Source organism: Leucoraja erinacea, chromosome 1, assembly GCF_028641065.1.
Source record: "Leucoraja erinacea ecotype New England chromosome 1, Leri_hhj_1, whole genome shotgun sequence".
NCBI lineage: Eukaryota > Metazoa > Chordata > Chondrichthyes > Rajiformes > Rajidae > Leucoraja > Leucoraja erinaceus.
Genome location: NC_073377.1, coordinates 47,670,069 through 47,698,031, shown reverse-complemented (window position 1 = coordinate 47,698,031; position 27,963 = coordinate 47,670,069).

The window sequence follows — 27,963 nt, the reverse complement described above, 5'->3', positions numbered from 1 at the left end:
GCGCTGCAAGCGTTGTAAGGCAACAACTCTACTGCTGTGTCACCAAAGGTGCAGACTCCATTCTAAACTGATAATGACAATGACAATCATGATTTTTGCTGTTGTTGGAAATACATTCCTGATCTTGCTTTGCAGGCGTGGAAGGTGGTGAATGTTCATCAGTGGCCCTTAGTGAAGAGGAATATTCAAAGGGACTGCTTATTACTGAGAAATATTCACAAATACCTCTGCTTTGAGATACGGTCTCCTTCCTACTTTCTCCTCCTCTTTCTACTGACCTGTTGCAATAGTTATGGTGAATTTTCAATGATGGTTGGATTAATGGGAAGGGATAAAATGCACGGTGTAATGATGGCTAATTGTTGCTGAAATTAGAATGGATGTGAGGAATAAAATGATGGAGCATATGGCTGGAAAAGGTAAAAGGCTGTGGAAGGGCTGCAGGGTGGCATAAATCACCGTGTTCTCTGTGCATTCACGCTAAACACTTCCTGACCTCCAAATTCCTCGTCTACATCGTCTTGTTAAATATAACTGAGATTGAATCATCTTCAGCAGTCCGGCATTGTGAAGTGGCTTTGTACATTCTTGCCTCAATTTAGTTTAAACTGGGAAAACGCACACGGCAGTAGCTTTCACATTTTGCGAAGGAATCCCATTCCCAGCTATAAACTCTTCTTCATATCAATATTGAGGCCAGTAGAACATAACAAAATAAAAAGGGAGGCACCAGGCTAGAGTTGAAAGAATAATAATACAACATACATGCAAAATTAAACTGCAAAATAAAATCAGAAAAGGGTTCTGAAGCAGACACACCTCACCGATACTGACAGGTTTAGATTATGACAAATAATTATTGATTACAGTCAATTAAAAACAATTGACTTGCACAGCCACCTACTTTTCGTGTAAGTTCTGATTTTTTTTATTCCCATACAATTTAAAAAAAAATGAGTGGATTTATATTGAGGGAGGATCTTTATAAATCCATGCATCAGCATGTCAGGCAGAGCTCAGTCAAAATCTTTCATTTCCAAACTATGCATCATTTATGAACCATTTAGAAATTATTAAAGTGGGGAATAGGGAAAAATAAAATAATCTTATAAAAGTGGGAATAAATTGTTGGAATATTTCACTTAAGGCAAAGAAATCTTGAACAAAGAATTGCCTTAGCTATATATCTTTAGTTTTACAGACAACTTGTGCCAAAATAAACTTAAATATTTTACATGCTTGGTAAAAGGCACTGTAAATGAATGCGGCTCAGATCATTGTCGTATGATGGCTGACATTGTAGAATTTAGAATAGGCAAATTTATTTCCAGTACATTCATTGCAGACATTAGTTGAACAAAGAAAGAGGTAAAATTAGGGAAAAGACAATGAGAATAAAGAATTCTATTTAAGAAGGAAATTTGAATTCAAGCTTTGCTAATAAATTAAATTTGCAGTTGAGGAATGAGAAATTGAAGTAAATAGCAATGTAATAGACAACTAACTACTTGATGAGATTTATTTTTAGTTTTGTTTAGTTTATTATTGCCACGTGTACCAAGCTTTTGTTTGTGTACCATCCATTCATGTTATATTGGAGGTTTTGGAAATATATTCAATGCTTTTTTTAATGGGATTTAAGAAAAAAACGTTTTTAAGAAGTCTTTCTGCAATATAATGGACCTTTGGGAACAACGTGACGAAAGAAGCAGAAAATGTATTTTAATATGTCAGTGCTTTACATAAATGGAAGTGTGTAAAACAGGCTTAAGTCTGATTTATCAGGGAATTAATTTACAGTCTTGGCTAGTGGGAATTTGAATTGACACCAGCATGAAATGTATTGTTGCAGCTCTTGTTAAAGTCCATACAGTTTGGCCGGTTTATATTGTGAAAGAGGCCAACCCACGGTTGGCACAGGATACAAATCAGTTTCCAAATATCAGCACAAACTGGGCATTGTTCAAAGGGCTGCTCGTGTTTGTTTGGTACCAACAGTGATTGGCAGTCAGATATCAAGCAGCTGCAGGCTGTTTGTCTTCTTCAAAGATACAAATACAATGACAAGACTGCCTGCGAGGAGCCAACAGACATGTGTATGAATAGTTATGCCTGTAAGGACAATACAATTTGAAGAATCTGTTTGTAATCTTTGTAGAAAAATGTTGCTTTGATGTGCATTTTGAAAACAGCCAGGTACGCCTGATTGTCTTTCGAAACATTCAGCCAACTGACAACAGCAAAAAAACTATGGCCTGGAAATAATGTATTTGTGTGCTCCGTGATGGAACTTCATCTGAAAATTATGTATGAATGTGATCAGGTACTTACTGCATCTTTAATAATATTTGCCAAATTAATTCCAGGTTCTCCATGTGTTTGAGGTACTGATGCATGGAGTTGAGCAGACGTACCCGGTGGCATTCTGCAGCAGCAATGCATGTATGAATGCTACTTCCGCAAATAAATAAATGCAGATGCTGGTATTTACAGAAAAACTTCACAAAGAGCTGGAGTAACTCAGCAGGTCGCACTCTGAAGAAGATTCCGACCTGGAAAGTTGCTTATCCATCTTCTCCAGGGATGCTGCCTGACCCGCTAAACTGCTCCAGCGCTTTGCGTCCTTTTTTACCCAAAACTCTATCGTGCCCATGTGATCTGCTGACAATGTGGGTCAGACATGCAGAACCATGCCTTCATAATGAATGTGAGGTGTTAATGAAAGGGAGGTGTACATGAGTAATCCTAAATACATTACAACAATTGTACTTTTCATTGAAAATGGTGGACACTGGAACAAGCAACTGTTGGGTAACTCTTAAACAAGAAACTTGCCCCTTGTATGGGTCTCCCTTGGCCCCAGGACTGCCAAATGCTGGTCTAATCGTTGTCTCTTTCTGGTGTCCCCAACCAGCCATCTCCCAACCATCCACCAACCTCCCCCAACCCCCACTGATCATGACTCTTACCCAATGTCCTGATCCAAAATTTGTGGACCAAAATATTTCTGAATGTGCCATAAAGCTAAACCCCAGTCCTCTCTACATTATGATTCTATTCCCCTCAAATTGTGACCAACGTGTGATCATTCAAACACTACACAATGAGGGAGAAAAGACCTCGGGCTTTGCGTGCAATAGGATTGTGTGGCAGCATATCCTTGTGCAACACAATCGTTGTTGCACCATGCTTCGCTTGTATAGGGAATCTTTTTTTATTCCAGGTCAGGTAATTCACAATCATCTCCTAATGCCAGCCTACACAGTTCTTTCTGTTGGAATTTTAAACACTAATGGGGGATCACAACACCGAAACCTCTGCCCAGCTGGTCTGTTCTGCAACAATCTGTGAGTACCTAAAACTAGTGGTGAACTCTTCAGCCCACCTCCCCCCCACACACACCTCCACTCTCTGTATTCTTCATTGCTATCTCCTTTTATATTTTTAATATGTGTTCTTTTAATATGTTTTGCTACCTCTTCTCCCTAGTCATGGACTCACTCTGGTATCATACCAAAGAACAATTATTTCTTAGTGAATGTTGATATGGTATTTGATATAGGGGCAACCCAACAAAGCCTGTGTCTTCATCCAATATCGACACAGACACTTTACATTATGGACAGAGATTATTTGTGCACCACTAATTATTTTTGCCCCTCCTTGGATTATGTGCATAGGGGATGATTGTGATGACATTATGATTGCCCAATCATGACTAGCAAACTTAGCACTCAACAGTAATTATCCTTGTAGTTCATATGGCTCAGGTTGATGTGCACACCATAACTACTGTACCAATGGAACACCAGGGGAGATCAGTGAATTCTCAACACATCAGGAACATCTTGCAAATGAATGACTTGATTTTCTTTGGTGTTCTCTTAAGAACAACAGATAATTATTAGTTGAATTGAAAATATCAAAGAGCTAAGATGTCTGGGGGGCTGACAATTAGGATTTAATTTCAATAATGAAAAGGCATTTTAAGATTAGTTGAGCATTTGCATTTAAAATATGAACAAGCAGTTGATTAGATGACAGATGAAAGCAGAACAGATTGCCAGAAAATTCAAGCATAAAGGAGTTTTAGATCTAAACAAGAGCATGGCATTGTGATATCTTGGTGACCTCTTATTGATGAATGTTGAAGAATGGCATTGTAATAAAAACATATTTTCAATATATTAATACTTACCAGGGTCATTGTACTCAGAAGTATGACAAACAATACACTTCCATCAAACACTCGATTATTCACCACTTTGAACATTAGTGTCCTCAGGGCCAGAAAGAGTTCTGCTAAGAACGTACTCTTAACCGAATTACAACAGGTGCACTTTTCATTGCAAATGGCTGGCCAGCAGGGCTGCATTATCTTTAGCTCTGCTTTGGGTTCGTCATCCTCAACTTCTTCCATAGAGCATGGAGATTTTTCATCCGCTAATTTATTGTCTTCACAAAAAGACTTGTCATTCTCTTGCTTTGAGATTTCTGGACTACCCATGGTCTCAGACGAAAGGGCTTGTTCACTTTCCATTTCTTGTTGCATTTCCTCCACTGTCTCCAGCTAATGTGTGAAAAAAAGTGTCAGACATAAGATACCACAAATGGGGAAATCTTGAGCAATGAGAAAACATAATAGAGGAATTCAACGAGTCAGTCAGCAACCGTGGAGGGAAACGGTATTTTGGGTCAGGATTCTTCTTCATAAAGATAGTGGGCAGAAAGACCAGATTTCCTCAAATCAAGACCAGATTTTTTACAAGCTCTCTTCACCCTAGCCCATGAATTTAAAAAATGGGTACCCTCAGAAGGGTCTGTCCATTTTCCTCCACAGATGCTGCCTGACCCATTTAGTTCTTCTAGCACTTTTTTTTTGCTGAAAAAAGTATCAAACAACTTTGACTGAAAACTTTTGAATATCACGCTTAAATGCTTATTTTAAAAAAAACCTTAATTCAATATCATAATTCATGGAGTCTAGGAATAAGTTTATAAAATGAAAAATAATTGTAGTGCTCAGCAAATTATGAAGCAGGAATGGGAAGAGAGAAAATGTGTTAACATTTCAAGTCAATTACATTTTAGTAGAACAGTGACATACGAGATCATCGCTAGAATTTAGAAGATTGAGGGGGGATCTTATAGAAATTTACAAAATTCTTAAGGGGTTGGACAGGCTAGATGCAGGAAGATTATTCCCGGTGTTGGGGAAGTCCAGAACAAGGGGTCACAGTTTAAGGATAAGGGAGAAATCTTTTAGGACCGAGATGAGGAAAACATTTTTCACACAGAGAGTGGTGAATCTCTGGAATTCTCTGCCACAGAAGGTAGTTGAGGCCAGTTCATTGGCTATATTTAAGAGGGAGTTAGATGTGGCCCTTGTGGCTAAAGGGAGGCAGGTACAGGATGTTGAGTTGGATGATCAGCCATGATCATATTGAATGGCGGTGCAGGCTCAAAGGGCCGAATGGCCTACTCCTGCATCTATTTTCTATTTTCTATGTTTCTAATAGTCCGAAATGTTGAAATCTCAAAAATTGTAAGTCTAGGTTGGGTGGAAAGATAACATTTCAAAAATCCCAAATCTCAGAGGGTGGTGGGTGCTTGGAACATACTTCCAGGTGTGGCAGTGGAGGCAGATATGAAAGTAGCATATAAGAATCTTAGAGAGGCACATGGATATGCAGGGAATGGAGGGATATAGATCATGAGTTTAGCAGACAGATGAGATTAGTTTATCTTGGCATCATGTCTGACTGGAAGGTCAGGAAGTGTTTAGCATGAATGCACAGAGAACACCTTGTGATTTATTTCACGCTGCAGCCCTTCCGCAGCCTTTTACTCTTTCCCGTCATAGACTCCATCATTTCACTCCTCACATCCATTCAAATTTCAGCAGCAACCAGCCATCATCAATATGCATTTTATCCCTTTCCCATTAATCCAACCGTCATTGTAAATTCACTACAATTATTCTAACCTGCCAGCAGAAAGATGAGGATGTTGTGGGCCAATGGGTCTGTCCCTGTGCTTTATTGTTATATGTTCTATGTTATCAATTTTTAGTCAAACCATCAGGCATCCACCACATGCTCACAAAGGGTGGGTTGCACAGTCAAGTATTTCAAAGAGGCTATTTGTTTCAAATTTACTCTATTTTCTCAATCAATCAGGAATCTCAATTCCAACTTAAAGGAAGCAAGAACTGCTGCCTTTGCAGCTTGTGGACCATGAGAAGTCTGAGAGCTATTTTTTACAACAGCCCACAGTAGCCTGCCCCCTCGCTGGAATTGGACGACTCCCAAGATTAATTACCCTCACAATGATGATCATCATGCAAATAGGATAACTGCTACCTTCTTGTAATGTTTTCATGTGCTTTAAACAAAGGCTTCTTCCGTGATCTCAATCTTGAGGAATGTCTAAATCTTGGACCCATCTTAAAATCTGGCTCACAGATGCCATTTTTATATGCTTAACACATCCCCCCCCCCCCCCCCCCCCCCCCCCCCCCCCCCACATCCCCGACTTCCTCTCCCCCAATATTCATCTTCAAAATCCATTGGAATTTTCCTATTACTGATCTGGTGCCCTTTATGTTTGATTATCCCTTGAAAATAAATGATGAATATCCCTTGAAAATAAACTAATTGATGGAAGGAAAGCAATCCTTAGGCTTCAGAAGCCACATCCTCATCTGTAGATGTTACAGGATTGATGCCGATGCTGGTCCGCATCTATGTTGCACATCTTGTGGTTGTTTGTTGGGTGTATCTGCAGCACAGATTGCAAGCCTGTATTCCGTTCCAATGTCTGCATGACGCCTAATTCTCAGAATGGTGAAATTACTTGATGGGAATGCAACACAGGCCAATACACTAGCTGCTTGCCAGTGTTGTTGCCGTCATCTGCTCCAGAGTTTAGAATACGCAAATGTCTCTTGCATCTGACTTAAACTCGACCTGTCCTTGTCCCATGAAAGAACATTGAAATCAACAAAAACAATCATGGAAGTCAGGTGTAATGCACAACTACTGTATTGCACATTTAGTACAGGTGGCCAAGGGTGAATTTCTCTTCCACTCCATAGAAAACGTCTGCCATATTTATGTAAATTTAACATCATTTTTTAATATTATTCCCAGAAATAAAACATTTTGGGATATTTCTAAGAAACATCTGAATTCTTTTATGTTATCATTTTAAGAGTCCATTTCAAAATAATTAAATTAATTGAAATAAAGTGACCTTCAAACTTTCAGCCCAGATGCAAAACAGATTGTTTTGTGAGCAAGAAATTAAATGGCACATAGTTCTTTAAGGATCCTTCCCTGCTTTATCTTTCTAGCTATTTTCTACTCAGAAGACAGTGACCTTGGGTGAGGAGTCTCCCATCCTTGCTACAAGAGGAAAGATTGGGACAATAGGCTTGCACATTAAGTCTTTCCCTGTGGCTATCCTTAAAATTCTATCATTGAAAGCCTCAACTAAACACATGCCAGCTGAGTCTCTTTAAATATATTCAAAAGGCTTGAAACCTTTCCAAGGATAAAGATATCATGAAGGGGATTAATTATTTTATGCCCAGAGGAAGCTGAAGATTCTATAGTTTATTTATATCTTTGATTCTAAAAGGTCTAGCATTGAAATAGCCTTCCAGCCCTGCCCCAACCATGAAAATGATCCCATCCGTGCTATTTGAGATGAAGTTTATGGTTTACTACATAAATAGAGAGAGTAATTCCTCGTGACTTGTTCATTGGGGAAGCAGCCATTATGAAAATTTGGCCCCAATGACCATAAGGCTAAATACTAAGTTCCTTTAATGTATTGTAATACCATCAATACGGCTGATCCATTTTCGTACTTCCGCCCACCGACAGCTGGATCGCACACGGCACTGACAGTAGGCACTTCGTTTTTGCTTGGCGTAGCAGGTACACCACCTTGGGAGAATGATTGCAATGCTGTTGGTTCAACAATACTTGACAACGTAGTTTCCTTTTGGATGTCTGCATAAAGGAATAAATAATTTCAAATGATGCAGGTAGAAAGCAGAATCATACTTTACATATTGCAGATATGATTAGTTTGAACACACGCAGAGCAGAAGCTGAATTTGTCATATCGGATGTTCAAAATGATGTCTTTACCATGCATCGATCAATGATAAATTATTTCATGTTAAAATAGTGTTATATTTTCATTTATTCAAGTTACTCCCTGAAGTGGCAGATTTTTATATCGTTCAAGAGATTACTCCCTCTAACCGCTAAATGGACCACATGGTTAAGGGGAATGTCTTTATACACATGCCAGCTCTCCGTCGGGGACCTTCAGAGATTCTTCACAGTTAAATCTTCAAAACACAGTTCTTTGATTAATAAATTATTTATTGTTGATGAAAAACAACAAGGTACATCCAAACTTCTTCCGACTCGTACACTATAATCTTCATTGAACTCCAGCTTATCGCTTTAAAGGTTAGAAAACTCCTCGTGTCTCCGTTACGCTTCGCATGATCTCCGTTACACTTCGCATGGTCAACGGGTAAACCTTCCCCTTGCTGGTCCTAAACTAAACTGAAAACGAAGCTTCTGCGCAAGAATCTTAGCCCCAAACACACCCTAAAATACGTCATAAATCCCACCCATAATATAACGGGCAGTCTAAAATTTAAAGACACATGCCATAGTTAATGATACACAAAACAAGCCAAATGGCCACCACATACTGGCCCCTAATTGTTCCGCGTATATAACGAGGCAATTATTAATAAACATCAATAAAGTAGCCGTGAAGGCTTAACATATATTAAAAGCAAAAAGTCAGGGAATTTGAACCCCGTAGCTCCCTGTCGGCGAATTGAACCCCGGTCTTCCGCGTGACAGGCGGGGATACTAATCATTATACTAACGAGGGAAAAAATAGCATGCACTATATATCCACAATCAGAATTCTTCATCGACTTTTCCATCTTCACTTTCGCCTTCTAGAAGCAAGCATAACTTGATTATTAATCTTATTAAAACACTGGTTTTAGTTAAAAGTCGTACCATGCACACCAAACCCTTAAAATTAGGCATGATCCCCAGTATATAGTCCCAAACTTAACAGTCCAAAGCTTTGATAGCATGAAACATCTTCCTTCATGTCCGATCAACTCATAGATGTGTTGTAACAGTAATGTTGAAGTGTGAAAATCCTTCACAAGAATAACAGGATTTTTAACAATAAAGTTCACTGTTAGGTTTGATTTAATTTCCGGATCATTAGCGGAGATTTCAAATTCCAACTCTAGCTTTGACCGTTCTCTGTCTGGCTTCCAGAGAGATTTTAATTCATTGATCCATCTCTTATCGCTTAAGAAGCGATTCACTGTAGTTCTCTGGAAACTTCATCCACAGGATTTTCTTTTGTGATAACATATTTCAGTTGTACAACATTAGTAACTCCCAATGCTCTTTCTTTTGGCAGATTGGCTCTGTCCAAATCCAACTCACTGGTTTCTTTGGCTCTATCATCTAGTGGAATGCTTTCACAATTGTTACCGATCCACTTGGAAAGTGTGAATCCTCCCTCATTGCAAAGGGAAGTCAGATATTCTACTGGTTGAATTGCTTCCTGCTCAGTAGAAATGGATTTTAAGTAATAGTCCTTGCAGAAATTATTCTTCAAAGAGATTTTTACTTCAAGAAATTTAGTATTCTCGCCATACGTGCGTTTCAAATTCCGATTGCGTTGCTCTGCCTTACGACGATTATTCTGCAGATTAACACTTTCTTGTTTGAAAGGTAAGTCTAGACAATAGTGTCCGTCAATCTTTACTGAGTAGTTCATAATATCCATGAACATCAACTCTTCATTCGACATCTCTTCGGATTCCTTGCTGGTACTTTCCTTGAAGTCATGATTATATGGCTTCATCACTGGTTTTTCTAATTTATCGGTAGATATTTGATTAACAGCAATGGTAGGATAGTTCCTCTGATTCCTGTTTTCGCTATTCCTTTTCAAGGAGCCATAGATAACCCATCCAAGTCAGGTTTTCGTAGCATACGGTCCATCACCTTGGCTCCTCACAATCTGTGTAGGTTCCAATGCCTTCAAAACATTTGTTCCGATAAGTAGATCAACATTAGAATTTATTTCAGCTATCTTGACATCCTTCAGGTAAGGCCATTGTTTGAAGTCTTCGTGTTTTGGCATATTTTTAGGATTAACAGGCATGGTTCCATGTGTAAACACTTCAGATATTGGTATAAAGTTATCTTCATCCAAACTGGATATCTCCATACTCGTAATGTAATGACTCTTGCTCTCATTATCTTTAGTCATGGTACGTAATCTCCTGTAATGTTCAGCCTTCTCGTCAGGTTTTCTATGCAAAAGGAAGTCGAACTTCCGTGATCCAGAAAAGCATATGTTTGTAACACTGTATTCGTCTTACTCTTCCCTGTACTGGTAAGATAGAAAAATTACAAGCTTCAACCCCGGCCCCAATATGAGCAGTTACTTGAGGCGAGGGGAAAGCTTCTTCTTCTGTACTGTTTGCACGGTTCATCTTCTTCTATTTGCTCTGATAGCTCTTCATCTATTTGTTCCGGTTCTTCTTCTTCCCAATATTCTAGTAGCTCTTTTCAGTGTGAAGTGCTTCAGGGTGATATTGCCTGCACTTATAACAAATCATAGGACTCTCACAGTCTCTCACCATATGTCCTTTTTTCAAACATCCAAAACAGATTCCCTTCTCTTTCAAGAAATCTATCTTTTCTTCATATTCTTTCATCTTGAATCTTCGACACCATCTTATGGTGTGACCAACTTCATCACATAACAAACAAAACACTATTTGCTTGCTAGTAGATACATTTCCTTTCATTCTATCAGTCTATATATCTACAGTATATATCCACTATAAGTTTTGGTAAAGGTAGAACCTTTGTTAGTTGCAATTGGTTTAAAATCTTCCATAGTCCCATAGTGTGGCTCTAACATGTACCATACTTCCCTTTCTAAGAATTCCCTTTCTAAGACTCTTAAAGATAGCGGAGTCAGGGGATATGGGGAGAAGGCAGGAACGGGGTACTGATTCGGGATGATCAGCCATGATCACAGTGAATGATCACATTGAATGGCGGTGCTGGCTTGAAGGGCCGAATGGCCTACTCCTGCACCTATTGTCTATTGTCTATTGTAATTCCACCAGGTCTGGTAGCCTGGCTACTTGCTTCCTTTCATCCATTATTCCGCATGCTTCATATCTCCACCTTTCTCTCATTCTTCTCGGCAACTTGTTAATGATGATTCGAGTATTACTCGCAAGATTCATTTCCTCCATGTGGCCAAGATTTTCCATCCAGCTGCAACAACCTCTCATGAATATTGCATATTTACTCAATGCCATCCCATTTTCTGGCTTGATTCCTTTCCAAGCATGGGCCTTCTCCATGTATGCATTAGCAATCCTCTGTTCATTGCCAAAATGTTCTTTAAGTAATCTTCTTGCCTTTTTATAGCCATGGCTGCCTGGCTCAATTTGACAACTTTCTACCAGTAACTGAACATCTCTGCTTGTGTACTTCACCAGAAATCGTAAGCGCTCCTTTTCATCCATAACTTTCGTTTATAATACTTCTTCTAATGCCCTTACGAAGGCTTCATACCGCAAAGGATCTCCATCATACGTAGGAATTTCTGCTGGTGGTAGAATGAGAGAGGTATTTTGTCGAACTATGATCTGATTGAATTCAAGATTCAAGATTCAAGAGAATTTATTGTCATGTGTCCCAGATACGGCAATGAAATTCTTGCTTTGCTTTAGCACAACAGAATATGGTAGGCATGAATACAGAACTGATCAGTGTATCCATATACCATTATATAAGTATATACACACATGAATAAATAAACAGATAGTGCAAATAAACAGATAATGGGCTATTAATGTTCAGTTTTGTTTGTTGAGTTTAATAGCCTGATGGCTGTGGGGAAGTGGCTATTCCTGAACCTGGACGTTGCAGTCTTCAGGCTCCTGTACCTTCTACCTGAAGGTAGCGGGGAGATGAATATGTGGCCAGGATGTTGTGGGTCCTTGATGATGCTGGCAGCCTTTTTGAGGCAGCGACTGTGTAGATCCCCTCGATGGTAGGGAGGTCAGAGCCGATGATGGACTGGGCAGTGTTTACTACTTTTTGTAGTCTTTTCCGCTCCCGGGCACTCAAGTTGCCGAACCAAGCCACGATGCAACCGGTCAGTATGCTCTCTACTGTGCACCTGTAGAAGTTAGGGAGAGTCTTCCTTGACATACCGACTCTCCGTAATCTTCTCAGGAAGTAGAGGCGCTGATGTGCTTTCTTTATAATTGCATCAGTTTGCCTTTTCACGAATGCCAATAATCCATCCTAATAACCTTGGGTTGGCTCCACTTGTTGAGAAACAGGCCTTTGTGACTCAAACTGGCTTGCTCGAGCCTGTGCACCAGGCCTCGGAAAAGCGAGGTCCACTATTGGTTTGTCCCGAGCATCCACAGACGCTCCATTAGTAGTTTGTTTCGATCTAGCACTCATTTGCTGCGAAGAAGTTTTACCCATGTTACTCTGTTCCAATGGGTTTTCAAAGCCATGAAATCCGGTGAACCTCGATTGTGGAATTGATCCAACTGGTAACTCAATTGGAGTAGTTTTTTCTCTTGGTCCAGAGCTCATCGTCTTCGATGATCTAGAGCTGCTTCTTGAAATTTTTCTTTCCAATATCTCCTTCTTTGATTTGGCCACCGCCACCATTGCGTCTAGTTCCAGTTGTTCCTTTCGTCGCCTCATCTGTTCTTCTTCTCATCTTATCTCTTCTTCCTCTGATCATTCAATTGTCTTATTTCTTCTTCTTGTCGCTGAATATCATGTTTCATCTTCAAGGGATCCGCTTCTAAATAGAGAGCAGTGAGATCAGCTTCAACTCCCAATCGACCAGAAGCCCTTGATACCGAACTGGCTGTAGTACCAGATTTATGTCTTGATCCTCGTGGAGATACTTTTGAGATATTATCTCGTCATGTAATTTCATCTTCCATTCTGGCACCTTGTTGCTTCGCACTTCCAGCTATTAAGCTCATAAATTGTGGTATAATTTCAGATAACCACTCCTCTGCCTCATCCATGAAACCATTGAATATCTTGTCCTTATATTCCCACCACTGGGTATGTCTTTTGTGTTCTTCCCAAGACAGCTGTGAACACAACCACACATTCTGTTTCTTTCCGACCTCTTTGCAGAGGGTCCATAGTCGGCTCATATTAGATTTCACTTTGATCGCGTTCCGTACTGATTCCATTAATTTCTTCTATTTCTCAATTAATCTGGTAACCTGCTTCCATAATTTGTTTCTCTCCTTCTCGGTTTCTTTCAAGTAGGCAGCATGTGTATTATCTGTTTCTTCTCGATACATGAGTTCTCTGTAACTTTCAATTGACTCGTTAAATTGTTGCCATATCGAGTTTTCCTCCTTCTTAGTTTCTCTCAGGCAGACAGGTTGCCTTTGATTAAGCTTGACTTCGCCACCTTGTGGTTCCTCAGGCTTGGCTCTTTCTTCATCTTCTGGTTCCATGATTTTAAAGAGGTCTTGGCAGATCGCCAAGTATTTAAATTGAACGAACAAAGTATTTTCTGAATTCTGCTCCAACTTTGTGTAAACATCGAGTGGCTATTTTGAAAACAATTTCCTCAAAACAATAACAAACTGATATTGTGGACAACATCTCATCAACATCCATGGGCTTAAAGCTAACGATAGTTTGAAAGGAATGCGTGTTATCAAGAGTTCAAAACAATCCTGGTCATACTGGCTGGAATCTCCAGACTTTCTGACAAAGAATAATAGTCGATTTTACTCACAATTTCTGTGATGATGTCTTCAGATAAGTCTCGTAGCTGTCGATAGTCCCCAAGGCCTTCTCTGGCCGAGATCTATTGTCTTCAGTTCTTCGGCTGGAACCGGTATTGTCTTCAGTTCCTCAGCAGGAACCGGTATTCTGGCCAAAACCTCTTCCGAGATCTTAGGCAAATCATCTGTCCCACTCTATGGGACTGGTATTCACCCCCCCCTGGTTGGAGGTATCCTTTGACTTAATTTAGTGGCAGATTTTTATATCGTTCAAGAGATTATTCCCTCTAGCCGCTGAATGGACTACATGGTTAAGGGGAATGTCTTTATACGCATGCAAGCTCTCTGTCGGAGAGCTTCAGAACTTCTTCACAGATAAATCTTCAAAACACAGTCCTTTGATTAATAAATTCTTTATTGTTGATGAAAAATAATAAGGTACATTAAAAATCTCTTCCGACTCGTACACTATAATCTTCATCGAACTCCAGCTTATCACTTTAAAGGTTAGAACATTCCTTGTGCCTCCGTTGCACTTCGCATGGTCAAAGGGTAAACCTTCCCCATGCTGGTCCTAAACTAAATTGAAAACGAAGCTTCTACGCAAGATTCAAATAAGTTTGATAAGCTTCAAATTTCCTTTGAACTCCTGAAAAACAATCTTCACAAATACCAGGAAGCAGTAAAATCTGCACGAACAAAATACTTTTCCACACTAATCTCCAAAAACGCTCATAACTCCAAGGTACTTTTTAGTACCATCACCTCCATCATTTGTCCTGCCCCCAGCAACAGCTTAACTGGGTCCCCTGCTAAGTGCGAGGAATTTACTAGATTTTGCAAAGTAAAAAACAATAGAACTAATATTTCCCCTCCCACCCATGACCTGGCTGTCTCATTGGTCTGTTCTTCAAAATTAGATTGTTTCCAACCCGTTACTCTACCCTCCCTTGTAAAACTGATCACCACCATGAAACCTACCACCTGCCCCCTCGACATTGTCGCATCTGCCCTTCTAAATGATTGGAAGAATAATACAGGGAAAGGCAACTGTGCCTCGAAATAGGTCTAAGTTCCATGCGATTTCTTAGTTGTACAATAGATTTTTGACAATACCTGCACTACAATAATGATTGCAAAATAATAATATTTAATTCGCATTAATACGGAATATCCAGACTTATTATCCAGGCTTAATGGCATGGAATGAGTCGGTGGTTGGTTATAGCTGAGATTCTCAAATAATTAATTTTCAACCTCAGCTATGTCATCATTGGAAGACGCCAAGTAGAAAGTTCAACGTATTCCAGTGAAAGGAATAAAGATTAGACAAGTGCTGCAGTTATTACTCTTGGTGCATAGAAAAAGAAACACATTGGAGACTTGGAGAAATGATGAGTCATCCAATCTATGTTCAGCCTACTTTCATTAACCTTTGTGCCAAATCATTGGGCCACAATGTCTGTGCCGAACATAGAGGCCATCTCTTATCTACCTGCACATAATGCATCTATCTATCTATCTATCTATCTATCTATCTATCTATCTATCTATCTATCTATCTATCTATCTATCTATCTATCTATCTATCTATCTATCTATCTATCTATCTATCTATCTATCTATCTATAAAAACTCTCATGCCATCTGAACGGCTGCCGTCCGGCTGCCGTCCGGCTGCCTTTCTGCCTTTTGATTCGTTAACGGCTGCTCCTTCCTATTAGCTTCCAACACACTTCGAAACAAAGTTGCAAGACAGGAACACTCTGAACTTTTCACTGCTGCAGCAGGCAGGGGAGGTGCAATTGGATTTTTTTTTTAATCCACTGCTGAGGGAGGCAGGGGAGTGCTGGAATCTTACATTTGGGAACGGCTTCAGTTCCATTGGAGGAGACGGGTGCATGGTGGAATATTGGGTTGGGGGATCACACCATTGGGGGAGCAGACCCAACGGGTCTGCACTTGGTCTAGTATCCCTTAATTCCCTGCATATCCATATGTCTATCCAAAAATCTCTTTAATGGCAATATTATTCGGTCTCACCATAATCCCTGACAGCACGTTGCAGGCCTCTACGTAAAAAAGTTGCCCTGCACACCTCCTTTAAACTGTGATCCTCTCACCTTCAGTTATATCTGCTAATATTTGATATTTTTTTCCATCCTGGAAAATCAAATTTTATACATTAATATTAATTACAATCATTAATATATATTTTTCATAATTTTATATATTCCTATCAGGTCCCCCCTGGCATTTCAGATGCAAACAATCTTCATCAAGGCTCCTACAATCTCTTCTCTTGCCTCTCTCAATAACATGGGATAAATCCCATCAGGTCCTATTATCCACCTTAGTTATCTTATCCCCATCAGCTTAACTCAAACTGCCCATGCATATTAGTATTCTCTATACTGATCTCATTGTCCTCCGTGTTCTTCTCCTTGGTGGAAAACAAATACAAAGTACTTGTTTAGTACCTTGCCTAGATCTGTACTGTACACTGACAATGACAATGACAATTAAAATTGAGGAATCTGAATCTGATCCCCAGACTCGAGGCACAAATTCCCTCCTTTATCCTTGAGCATTCCTTCCGTCTCCCTGGTTACCCTTTTATTTTTAATATAGGTATAAAAGGCTTTGGGATTTTATTTACCAAATACATTTCCTGGACCCTTTTGGCCCTTCTAATCACCTGCTTGCAGCCTTTCCTCCTTTCTTTATATTCCTGAAAGGCCCTGTATCGTTTTATTCTGTTAAACCTTGAATGTGCTCCTTTTTTCTTTTTTTTAAACCAAATTCCTATCATTTGCTGATTCCAGGAGTTGCTAAATATTTATTTGCAATTAACAACAATAATATAGGCCTGAAAGTTACCATCAAACACTATTAGAAAGTACTCAATAAAGTGTGAATCATTGAGTTAAATCATTAGAATAAATACATTTGTTGGCCCCTATTCTGAGAATGTTTTCTGCTATTTCATATTTAATGCTAATGAATATTGGTTCAATTGGAAAGAAGTATATATGCAATCAAGATACGATTCACTAGTCTCACCAACACTGATTGTTCAACATTTGTATTATAATAAACATATTGAAAATACACCGGGTGGCCATGGTGGCACAGTGTTAGAGTTGCTGCCTTACAGCCTCGGAGACCCGGGTTCCATCCGGACTACGGGTGCTGTCTGTGTGGAGTTTCTACGTTCTCCCCGCGACCTTAGTGGTTTTCTCCGAGATCTTCGGTTTCCTCCCACACTCCAAAGACATACACATTTGTAGGTTAATTGGATTGCTGTAAGTGTAAATTATCCTTAGTGTGTGTAGGATAGTGTTAATGTGCAGGGATCACTGGTCGGTGTGGACCCGGTGGGCCAAAGGGCCTGTTTCCGCGCTGTATCTCTAAACTAAACATTTGCTATACTACTGCTGAATCTGCAAGGTTTAAAAATAAAGAGAGTGGAATTTGATTTATGCTAAACAAAAATGACGATATCTCACGCTCTTACTTATGCTTTGCCCCATGTTGCAGTTTGCTAAAGGCACTTGGTTCGAAGGATGAGCAGTATCTGCTTCTTTGGAATTGTTTTTCTCATCTGGTCCTATTTTACCCAAAAATGGTTTATTTGCTTTCCGACTTGATATCAAAAGCAGGAAGTTCTTGACATAATCTTTATAGGGTGATCCCTTTTCCTCTTTTTTGTTTGCAGTCAGAGTATCTCCAGAAAAGAAATTGAGGAGGAGAGCCAAGAACAAGTTTAACACCTGCAGATAGTACAGAAGACATTTTAAAGTATTATTTGTGGTTTAATCGATAAAAAACATATTCAAACATATTTGAGCTTAATTAACTGATATTTCGATCAGGATAATCTGGCAACCAATAGTTTTCTTACTTAATTCAACTGGATATCTTCAATAACTAAAATAGTTAATAGAGATTATTTTATTTTGTCATTGATTGAAATATGTTATTGCAACTAACCCAGATATTAAGTTCAGTGAAAAAATTCTATAAGACTTAGGAAGTTGAGATTGAAGTTGATGGAAATAGAGTCATAGAGTCCAAGAGTCATACAGCGTGGAAACAGGCTTGGCCCAACCTGCCCACTATGGCCAACATGTCCCAGCTACACTAGTCCCACCTGCCTGCATTTGGCCCATATCCCTCCAAACCTGTCCTATCCATGTAACTGTCTAACTGTTTCTTAAGCATTGGGATAGTTGCTGCTTCAACAACCTCCTCTGGCAGCTCACTTCATCCATCATCTCATTCAGCTCATTCCATCTACTTTTGTGTGAAAATGTTACCCCTCAGATTAACCCTTCACCTTAAACCTATGTCCTCTGGCCGTCGATTCCCCTACTCTGGGCAAGAGACAGTGCATCTCCACGATCTATTCCTTTGAATTGGAAAACACAAAATAAACCCAACACAAACCTTATTTAATGCTTTAAGTTGAGGTGCTAAAGAGCCTAACACACTGGGAAGAGGTTGTTGGAAGGAATGAGGCAGCAACTCACAAAGATAAGGGTTGAAGTTATTGAATTGTAAGGAAAGAAAAGATTACCATTGATACCACGTCTTACATGGTACAACACATTGGAAATTAAATTGAGGACATTTGGACTTTTGCAACTGGATATGTCGGCTGAATGAATGGGTGACTGTCTTATGAAGAAAGACTGGATAGACTTGGTTTATACTCTCTAGAATTTAGGAGATTGAGAGGGGATCTTATAGAAACTTACAAAATTCTTAAGGGGTTGGACAGGCTAGATGCAGGAAGATTGCTCCCGATGTTGGGGAAGTCCAGGACAAGGGGTCACAGCTTAAGGATAAGGGGGAATCCTTTAAAACCGAGATGAGAAGAACTTTTTTCACACAGAGAGTGGTGAGTCTCTGGAACTCTCTGCCGCAGAGGGTAGTCGAGGCCAGTTCATTGGCTATATTTAAGAGGGAGTTAGATGTGGCCCTTGTGGCCAAGGGGATCAGAGGGTATGGAGTGAAGGCAGGTACGGGATACTGAGTTGGATGATCAGCCATGATCATATTGAATGGCGGTGCAGGCTCGAAGGGCCGAATGGCCTACTCCTGCACCTAATTTCTATGTTTCTATGTTTCTATTTTTCTATGACAAATGACAACTTGACAAGAACCAAGAACCAAGAAATGTAGTTCAATGTGTGAAAGTGTGAAGTTATGCAGATTTTATGAGGAATTTAATCAGACAAATGAGCAAAGCACAAGGAGATCTAGGTGTTCTTGTGCAATAATTATAAACTGTGAACAGGCAGACACAACAAGCTATTTGGAAGGCTAATGACATATAGGTCCTTAATCATAAAAGGGTTGGGATTTAGAAAATGGGAAGTACAGCTACAATAGTACAGTGTAATGGCGAGATTCTCCTGGAAAACTGTGCATAATTTAGATTCCTATATTTATGAAAGTATATACTGACATTGGAGTCACGATGAAATGATTCACTATGGCAATTCCTACGATTAAAGAGTTAGACAATAGACAATAGACAATCGTTGCAGGAGTATGCCATTCGGCCCTTCGAGCCTACACCGCCACTCAATGTGATCATGGCGGATCATCCACAATCAGTACCCCATTCCTGCTTTCTCCCCATATCCTTTGCTATCTTTAAGAGCTCTATCTAACTCTCTCTTGAAAGAATCCAGAGAACCGGCCTCCACCGCCCTCTGAGGCAGAGAACTTTGTTGTCCTAACATGGGTGGCACTAGTTCCATTGACAAAGTCCAATGTCCTCAATGGGGTAGGGGTGAATTGGACAATGCCCTAGCTTATGGTAGGACTGTTCAGACATCTGATATCAGAGAGGAACAAGCTGTTCCCCAATCTAATTGTCCCACTTTCAAGCTTTTGTATCTTCTTCCTGATGGGAGAAGGAAGAAGGACGGAATGACCGGAGTAGGACAAATCTTTGATTAGGCTGGCTGCTTTACTTTGGCATCATAAGGTGTTCGAGAAGGTTCTGCTGGTAGGCGACCGGAAGGTAGATCCATGGTTCTCAATCCCATAGAAACATAGAAACATGCAATTGTGCAGGAGTGGCCATTGGGCAAGACGACTGCACCGCCCTTTAATGTGATCATGGCTGATCATCCAACTCAGTATCCCGTACCTGCCTTCTCTCCATACCCTCTGATCCCCTTGGCCAAAGGGCCACATGCTAAAAATGCTTTTGTATAGCCAATCTGTAACTACCCTCTGTGGCAGAGACCAGAGATTCACCACTCATGTGTGAAAAAAGTTCTTTTCATCTCGGTTTTAAAGGATTTCCCCCTTATCCTAAGAGAGGTAGCTAAATGGATAGTAAATTGGCTCCATTGAAGGAAGCAGAGGGTGAGGGTGGAAGGTTGCTTCTCAGACTGGAGTCAAGTGACTAGTGGTGTGCTTCAGGGCTTGGTGCTTGGCCCGTTCGGTGCTGGGACCGTTACTGTTTATTACCTACATTCATGATGTGGATGAGAACATACAGGGCAAGATTAGCAAGTTTGCTGAAGATACAAAAGTTAGTGGTTTTGCAGATAGTGAAGATGGTTGTGAAAAATTGCAGCAGGATCTGGATCGACTTGGCCGATTCCTTTGGGCAGAGGAATGGTTGATAGAATTTAGTACAGAGAAATGTGAGGTGTTGCATTTTGGGACGTCGAACAAGGGCAGGACCTACATATAAATGGTAGGCCTCTGGGTAGTGTTATAGAGCAGAGGGATCTAGGAATACAGGTGCATGGTTCCTTGAAGGTTGAGTCGCAGGTAGATAAAGTGGTCAAAAAGGGTTTTGGCACTTTGGCCATCAGACAGAGTATAGAAGTTGGGAGGTCATGTTAGACAATAGACAATAGACAATAGGTGCATGAGTAGGCCATTCAGTCCTTTGAGCCAGCACCGCCATTCAATGTGATCATGGCTGATCATCCCCAATCAGTACCCCGTTCCTGCCTTCTACCCATATCCCTTGACTCCGCTATTTTTAAGAGCCCTATCTAGCTCTCTCTTGAAAGCATCCAGAGAACTTGCCTCCACCGCCCTCTGAGGCAGAGAATTCCACAGACTCACCACTCTCTGTGAGAAACAGTGTTTCCTCGTCTCCATTCTAAATGGCTTACTCCTTATTCTTAAACTGTGGTCCCTGGTTCTGGACTCCCCCAACATCGGGAACATGTTTCTTGCCTCTATCATGCCCAATCCCTTAACAATCCTATATGTTTCAATGAGATCCCCTCTCAGCCTTCTAAACTCCAGGGTGTACAAGCCCAGCTGCTCCATTCTCTCAGCATATGACAGTCCCGCCATCCCGGGAATTAACCTTGTAAACCCATGCTGCACTCCCTCAATAGCAAGAATGTCCTTCCTCAAATTAGGAGACCAAAACTGCACACAATACTCCCGGTGTGGTCTCACTAGAGCTCTGTGCAACTGCAGAAGTACCTCTTTGCTCCTATATTCGATTCCTCTTGTTATAAGACCGTGTAACTACAACTGTGTTGCAGTTGTATAAGACGCTGGTGAGACCGCATTTAGAATATTGTGTTCAGTTCTGGGCACCATGTTATAAGAAAGATATTGTCAAGCTTGAAAGGGTTCAGAAAAGATTTATAAGGATGTTGGCAGGACTAGAGTGTGTGAGCTACAGGGAGAGGTTAAGCAGGGGAGGTTTCTATTCCATGGGGTGCAGGAGGATGAGGGGAGATCTTATAGAAGAAAACAAAATCATGAGAGGAATTGATTGGGTAGATGCACGGAGTCTTTTGCCCAGAGTAGTGGAATCTGGACATAGAAACATAGAAACATAGAAATTAGGTGCAGGAGTAGGCCATTCGGCCCTTCGAGCCTGCACCGCCATTCAATATGATCATGGCTGATCATCCAACTCAGTATCCCGTACCTGCCTTCTCTCCATACCCCCTGATCCCCTTAGCCACAAGGGCCACATCTAACTCCCTCTTAAATATAGCCAATGAAGTGGCCTCAACTACCCTCTGTGGCAGAGAGTTCCAGAGATTCACCACTCTCTGCATGAAAAAAGTTCTTCTCATCTCGGTTTTAAAGGATTTCCCCTTTATCCTTAAGCTGTGACCCCTTGTCCTGGACTTCCCTAACATCGGGAACAATCTTCCTGCATCTAGCCTGTCCAACCCCTTAAGAATTTTGTAAGTTTCTATAAGATCCCCTCTCAATCTTCTAAATTCTAGAGAGTATAAACCAAGTCTATCCAGTCTTTCTTCATAAGACAGTCCTGACATCCCAGGAATCAGTCTGGTGAACCGTCTCTGCACTCCCTCTATGGCAATAATGTCCTTCCTCAGATTTGGAGACCAAAACTGTACGCAATACTCCAGGTGTGGTCTCACCAAGACCCTGTACAACTGCAGTAGAACCTCTCTGCTCCTATACTCAAATCCTTTTGCAATGAAAGCTAACATACCATTCGCTTTCTTTACTGCCTGCTGCACCTGCATGCCTACCTTCAATGACTGGTGTGCCATGACACCCAGGTCTCGCTGCATCTCCCCCTTTCCCAATCGGCCACCATTTAGATAATAGTCTGCTTTCCTGTTTTTGCCACCAAAATGGATAACCTCACATTTATCCACATTATACTGCATCTGCCAAACATTTGCCCACTCACCCAGCCTATCCAAGTCACCCTGCAGTCTCCTAGCATCCTCCTCACAGCTAACACTGCCCCCCAGCTTAGTGTCATCCGCAAACTTGGAGATATTGCCTTCAATTCCCTCATCCAGATCATTAATATATATTGTAAATAGCTGGGGTCCCAGTACTGAGCCTTGGGGTACCCCACTAGTCACTGCCTGCCATTGTGAAAAGGACCCGTTTACTCCTACTCTTTGCTTCCTGTTTGCTAGCCAGTTCTCTATCCACATCAATACTGAACCCCCAATGCCTTGTGCTTTAAGTTTGTATACTAATCTCTTATGTGGGACCTTGTCGAAAGCCTTCTGGAAGTCCAGATACACCACATCCACTGGTTCTCCCCTATCCACGCTACTAGTTACATCCTCGAAAAATTCTATAAGATTCGTCAGACATGATTTACCTTTCGTAAATCCATGCTGACTTTGTCCAATGATTTCACCACTTTCCAAATGTGCTGCTATCCCATCTTTAATAACTGACTCTAACAGTTTCCCCACTACCGATGTTAGACTAACTGGTCTGTAATTCCCCATTTTCTCTCTCCCTCCCTTCTTAAAAAGTGGGGTTACGTTTGCTACCCGCCAATCTTCAGGAACTACTCCAGAATCTAAAGAGTTTTGAAAGATTATTACTAATGCATCCACTATTTCTGGAGCTACTTCCTTAAGTACTCTGGGATGCAGCCTATCTGGCCCTGGGGATTTATCGGCCTTTAATCCATTCAATTTACCCAACACCACTTCCCGGCTAACCTGGATTTCACTCAATTCCTCCAACTCCTTTGACCCGCGGTCCCCTGCTATTTCCGGCAAATTATTTATGTCTTCCTTAGTGAAGACGGAACCAAAGTAGTTATTCAATTGGTCCGCCATATCCTTGTTCCCCATGATCAACTCCCCTGTTTCGACTGCAAGGGACCTACATTTGTTTTAACTAATCTCTTTCTTTTCACATATCTATAATAGAACATAGGTTCAATGTGAAGGGGAAAAGATTTAATAGGAATCCGAGGGATAACCTTTTCACATAAAGGGTTGTGGGTGTATGGAACAAGTTACCAGAGGACAATTGAAAGCATTGAACGATTGGAACTGCGGCTGGATTCATACTGGAGCATCCACGATGCTGAGAAAGTCGTGGATAGCACGTACAGCGAGTTGGTCACACCGCAGGTAAAAGGTAAGAGGACAGAAAGGGAACGGGTGGCCAATAGCCAGCAAAGCAGTAGGCAGGTAGTGCAGGAGTCCCCTGCGGTCATCTCCCTTCTAAACAGGTATACCATTTTGGATACTGTTGAGGGAGATGGCTCATCAGGGGAATGCAGCAGCAGCCAAGTTCATGGCACCATGGGTGGCTCTACGGCACATGAGGGGGGGGGGGGGAGTGGAAGGGCAATAGTAATAGGGGATTCAATTGTCAGGGGAATAGATAGACGTTTCTGCGGCCGGAAACAAGACTCCAGGATGGTATGTTGCCTCCCTGGTGGAAGGGTCAGGGATGTCTCTGAACGGCTGCAGAACATTCTGGAGGGGGAGGGTGAACAGCCAGTTGTCGGTGCATATTGGCACCAACGATATAGGTAAATAAAGGGATGAGGTCCTACAAGATGCATTTAGGGAGCTAGGAGATAAACTTAAAAGTAGGACCACAAAGGTAATAATCTCTGGATTACTACCAGTACCACGGGCCAGTCAGAGCAGAAATAGGAGGATATTGCAGATTAATACGTGGCTTGAAAAATGGTGCAAGGGGGAGGGATTCAAATTTTTAGGGCATTGGAACCAGTTCTGGGGGAGGTGGGACCAATACGAACAGGACGGTCTGCACCTGTGCTGGAATGGAACCAATGTCCTTGGGGGAGTGTTTGCTAGTGCTTTCGGGGAGGATTTAAACTAATGTGGCAGGGGGGTGGGCACAAGAGCAGAGAGGCAGGGGGGTGTAAAATTAGGGTAGAAGAAATAGGTAGCAAGGTGAAAAGTAAAAGTGGCAGGCAGACAAAACCAGGGCAAAAATCAAAAAGGGCCACTTTTCAACATAATTGTATAAGGGGTAAGAGCGTTGTAAAAACAAGCCTGAAGGCTTTGTGTCTCAATGCAAGGCGTATTCGTAATAAGGTGGGTGAGTTGAACGTGCAGATAGCCATTAATGATTATGATATAGTTGGGATCACGGAGACATGGCTCCAGGGTGACCAAGGCTGGGAGCTGAACATCCAGGGATATTCAATATTCAGGAGGGATAGAGAGAAAGGAAAAGGAGGTGGGGTAGCGTTGCTGGCTTAGAGAGGAGATTAATGCAATGGAAAGGAAGGACATTAGTTTGGAGGATGTGGAATCGGTATGGGTAGAGCTGCAAAATACTAAGGGGCAGAAAACGCTGGTGGGTGTTGTGTACAGGTCACCTAACAGTAGTAGTGAAGTTGGAGATGGTATCAAACAGGAAATTAGAAATGCGTGCGACAAAGGCAAAACAGTTATAATGGGTGACTTCAATCTACATATAGATTGGGTGAATCAAATTGGCAGGGGTGCTGAGGAAGAGGATTTCTTGGAATGTATGCGGGATAGCTATCTAAATCAACATGTAGATGAACCAACGAGAGAGCAGGCTATTTTAGACTGGGTATTGAGTAATGAGGAAGGGTTAGTCTTGTTGTACGTGCCCCCTTGGGCAAGAGTGACCATAATATGGTTGAGTTCTTCATTAGGATGGAGAGTGACATTGTTAATTCAGAAACAATGGTTCTGAACTTAAAGAAAGGTAACTTTGAGGGTATGAGACGTGAATTTGCCAAGATTGACTGGCAATTAATTCTAAAAGGGTTGACGGTGGATATGCAATGGAAGACATTTAAAGACTGCATGGATGAACTACAAAAATTGGTCATCCCAGTTTGGCAAAAGAATAAATCAGGGAAGGTAGTGCATCCGTGGATAACAAGGGAAATCAGGGAGAGTATCAAAGCGAAGGATGATGCGTACAAATTAGCCAGAAAAAGCAGCATACCAGAGGACTGGGAGAAATTCAGAGACCAGCAGAGGAGGACAAAGGGCTTAATTAGGAAAGGAAAAATAGATTATGAAAGAAAACTGGCAGGGAACATAAAAACTGACTGCAAAAGTTTTTATAGATATGCAAAATGAAAGAGATTAGTTAAAACAAATGTAGGTCCCTTGCAGTCAGAAACAGGTGAGTTGATCATGGGGAACAAGGATATGGCGGACCAATTGAATAACTACTTTGGTTCTGTCTTCACTAAGGAAGACATAAATAATCTGCCGGAAATAGTAGGGGACCGTGGGTCAAAGGAGTTGGAGGAATTGAGTGAAATCCAGGTTAGTCGGGAAGTGGTGTTGGGTAAATTGAATGGATTAAAGGCCGATAAATCCCCAGGGCCAGATAGGCTGCATCCCAAAGTTCTTAAGGAAGTAGCTCCAGAAATAGTGGATGCATTAGTAATAATCTTTCAAAACTCTTTAGATTCTGGAGTAGTTCCTGAGGATTGGCGGTAGCAAACGTAACCCCACTTTTTAAGAAGGGAGGGAGAGAAAATGGGGAATTACAGGCCAGTTAGTCTAACATCGGTAGTGGGGAAACTGCTAGAGTCAGTTATTAAAGATGGGATAGCAACACATTTGGAAAGTGGTGAAATCATTGGACAAAGTCAGCATGGATTTACAAAAGGTAAATCATGTCTGACGAATCTTATAGAATTTTTCGAGGATGTAACTAGTAGCATGGATAGGGGAGAACCAGTGGATGTGGTGCATCTGGACTTCCAGAAGGCTTTCGACAAGGTCCCACATAAGAGATTAGTATACAAACTTAAAGCACACAGCATTGGGGGTTCAGTATTGATGTGGATAGAGAACTGGCTGGCAAACAGGAAGCAAAGAGTAGGAGTAAACGGGTCCTTTTCACAATGTCGGGCAGTGACTAGTGGGGTACCGCAAGGCTCAGTGCAGGGACCCCAGCTATTTACAATATATATTAATGATCTGGATGAGGGAATTGAAGGCAATATCTCCAAGTTTGCGGATGACACTAAGTTGGGGGGCAGTGTTAGCTGTGAGCTGGATGCTGGGAGACTGCAAGGTGACTTGGATAGGCTGGGTGAGTGGGCAAATGTTTGGCAGATGCAGTATAATGTGGATAAATGTGAGGTTATCCATTTTGGTGGCAAAAACAGGAAAGCAGACTATTATCTAAATGGTGGCCGATTAGGAAAAGGGGAGATGCAGCGAGACCTGGGTGTCATGGTACACCAGTCGTTGAACGTAGGCATGCAGGTGCAGCAGGCAGTGAAGAAAGCGAATGGTATGTTGGCTTTCATAGCAAAGGGATTTGAGTATAGGAGCAGGGAGGTTCTACTGCAGTTGTACAGGGTCTTGGTGAGACCACACCTGGAGTATTGCGTACAGTTTTGGTCTCCAAATCTGAGGAAGGACATTATTGCCATAGAGGGAGTGCAGAGAAGGTTCACCAGGCTGATTCCTGGGATGTCAGGACTGTCTTATGAAGAACGACTGGATAGACTTGGTTTATACTCTCTAGAATTTTGGAGATTGAGAGGGGATCTTATAGAAACTTACAAAATTCTTAAGGGGTTGGACTGGCTAGATGCAGGAAGATTGTTCCCGATGTTGGGGAAGTCCAGGACAAGGGGTCACAGCTTAAGGATAAGGGGGAAATCCTTTAAAACCGAGATGAGAAAAACATTTTTCACACAGAGAGTGGTGAATCTCTGGAACTCTCTGCCACAGAGGGTAGCTGAGGCCAGTTAATTGGCTATATTTAAGAGGGGGTTAGATGTGGTCCTTGTGGCTAAAGGGATCAGAGGGTATGGAGAGAAGGCAGGTACAGAATACTGAGTTGGATGATCAGCCATGATCATATTGAATGGCGGTGCAGGCTCGAAGGGCCGAATGGCCTACTCCTGCACCTATTTTCTATGTTTCTATGTTTCTATGTAGGAGGCAGTTGAGGCTGTGACTATCCCATCATTTAAGAATCAACTAGACAGATACAAGGATAGGACAGGTTTGGAGGGATATGGACCAAGCTCAGGCAAGTGGGACTAGTGTAGCTGGGACATTGTTGGCCGGTGCGGGCAAGTTGGGCCGAATGGCCTGTTTCCACACTGTATCACTCTATGGCTCTGTGATTCTGTGTCGGCGGATTCAATGGTGAGGAAACTATTTGTGCAATGGATTGGATCCACAACCCTCTGCAATGCTTTGCGGTCCTGGGCAGAGCTGTTCCCAAACCAAGTTGTAATGCGACTCAACAGTGTGCATTCTATGTTGCATCTGTAGGAGTTTGGAAGAGTAATTGGATACTCGCTGAATTTCTGCATGGGTCAATGCGTTTGC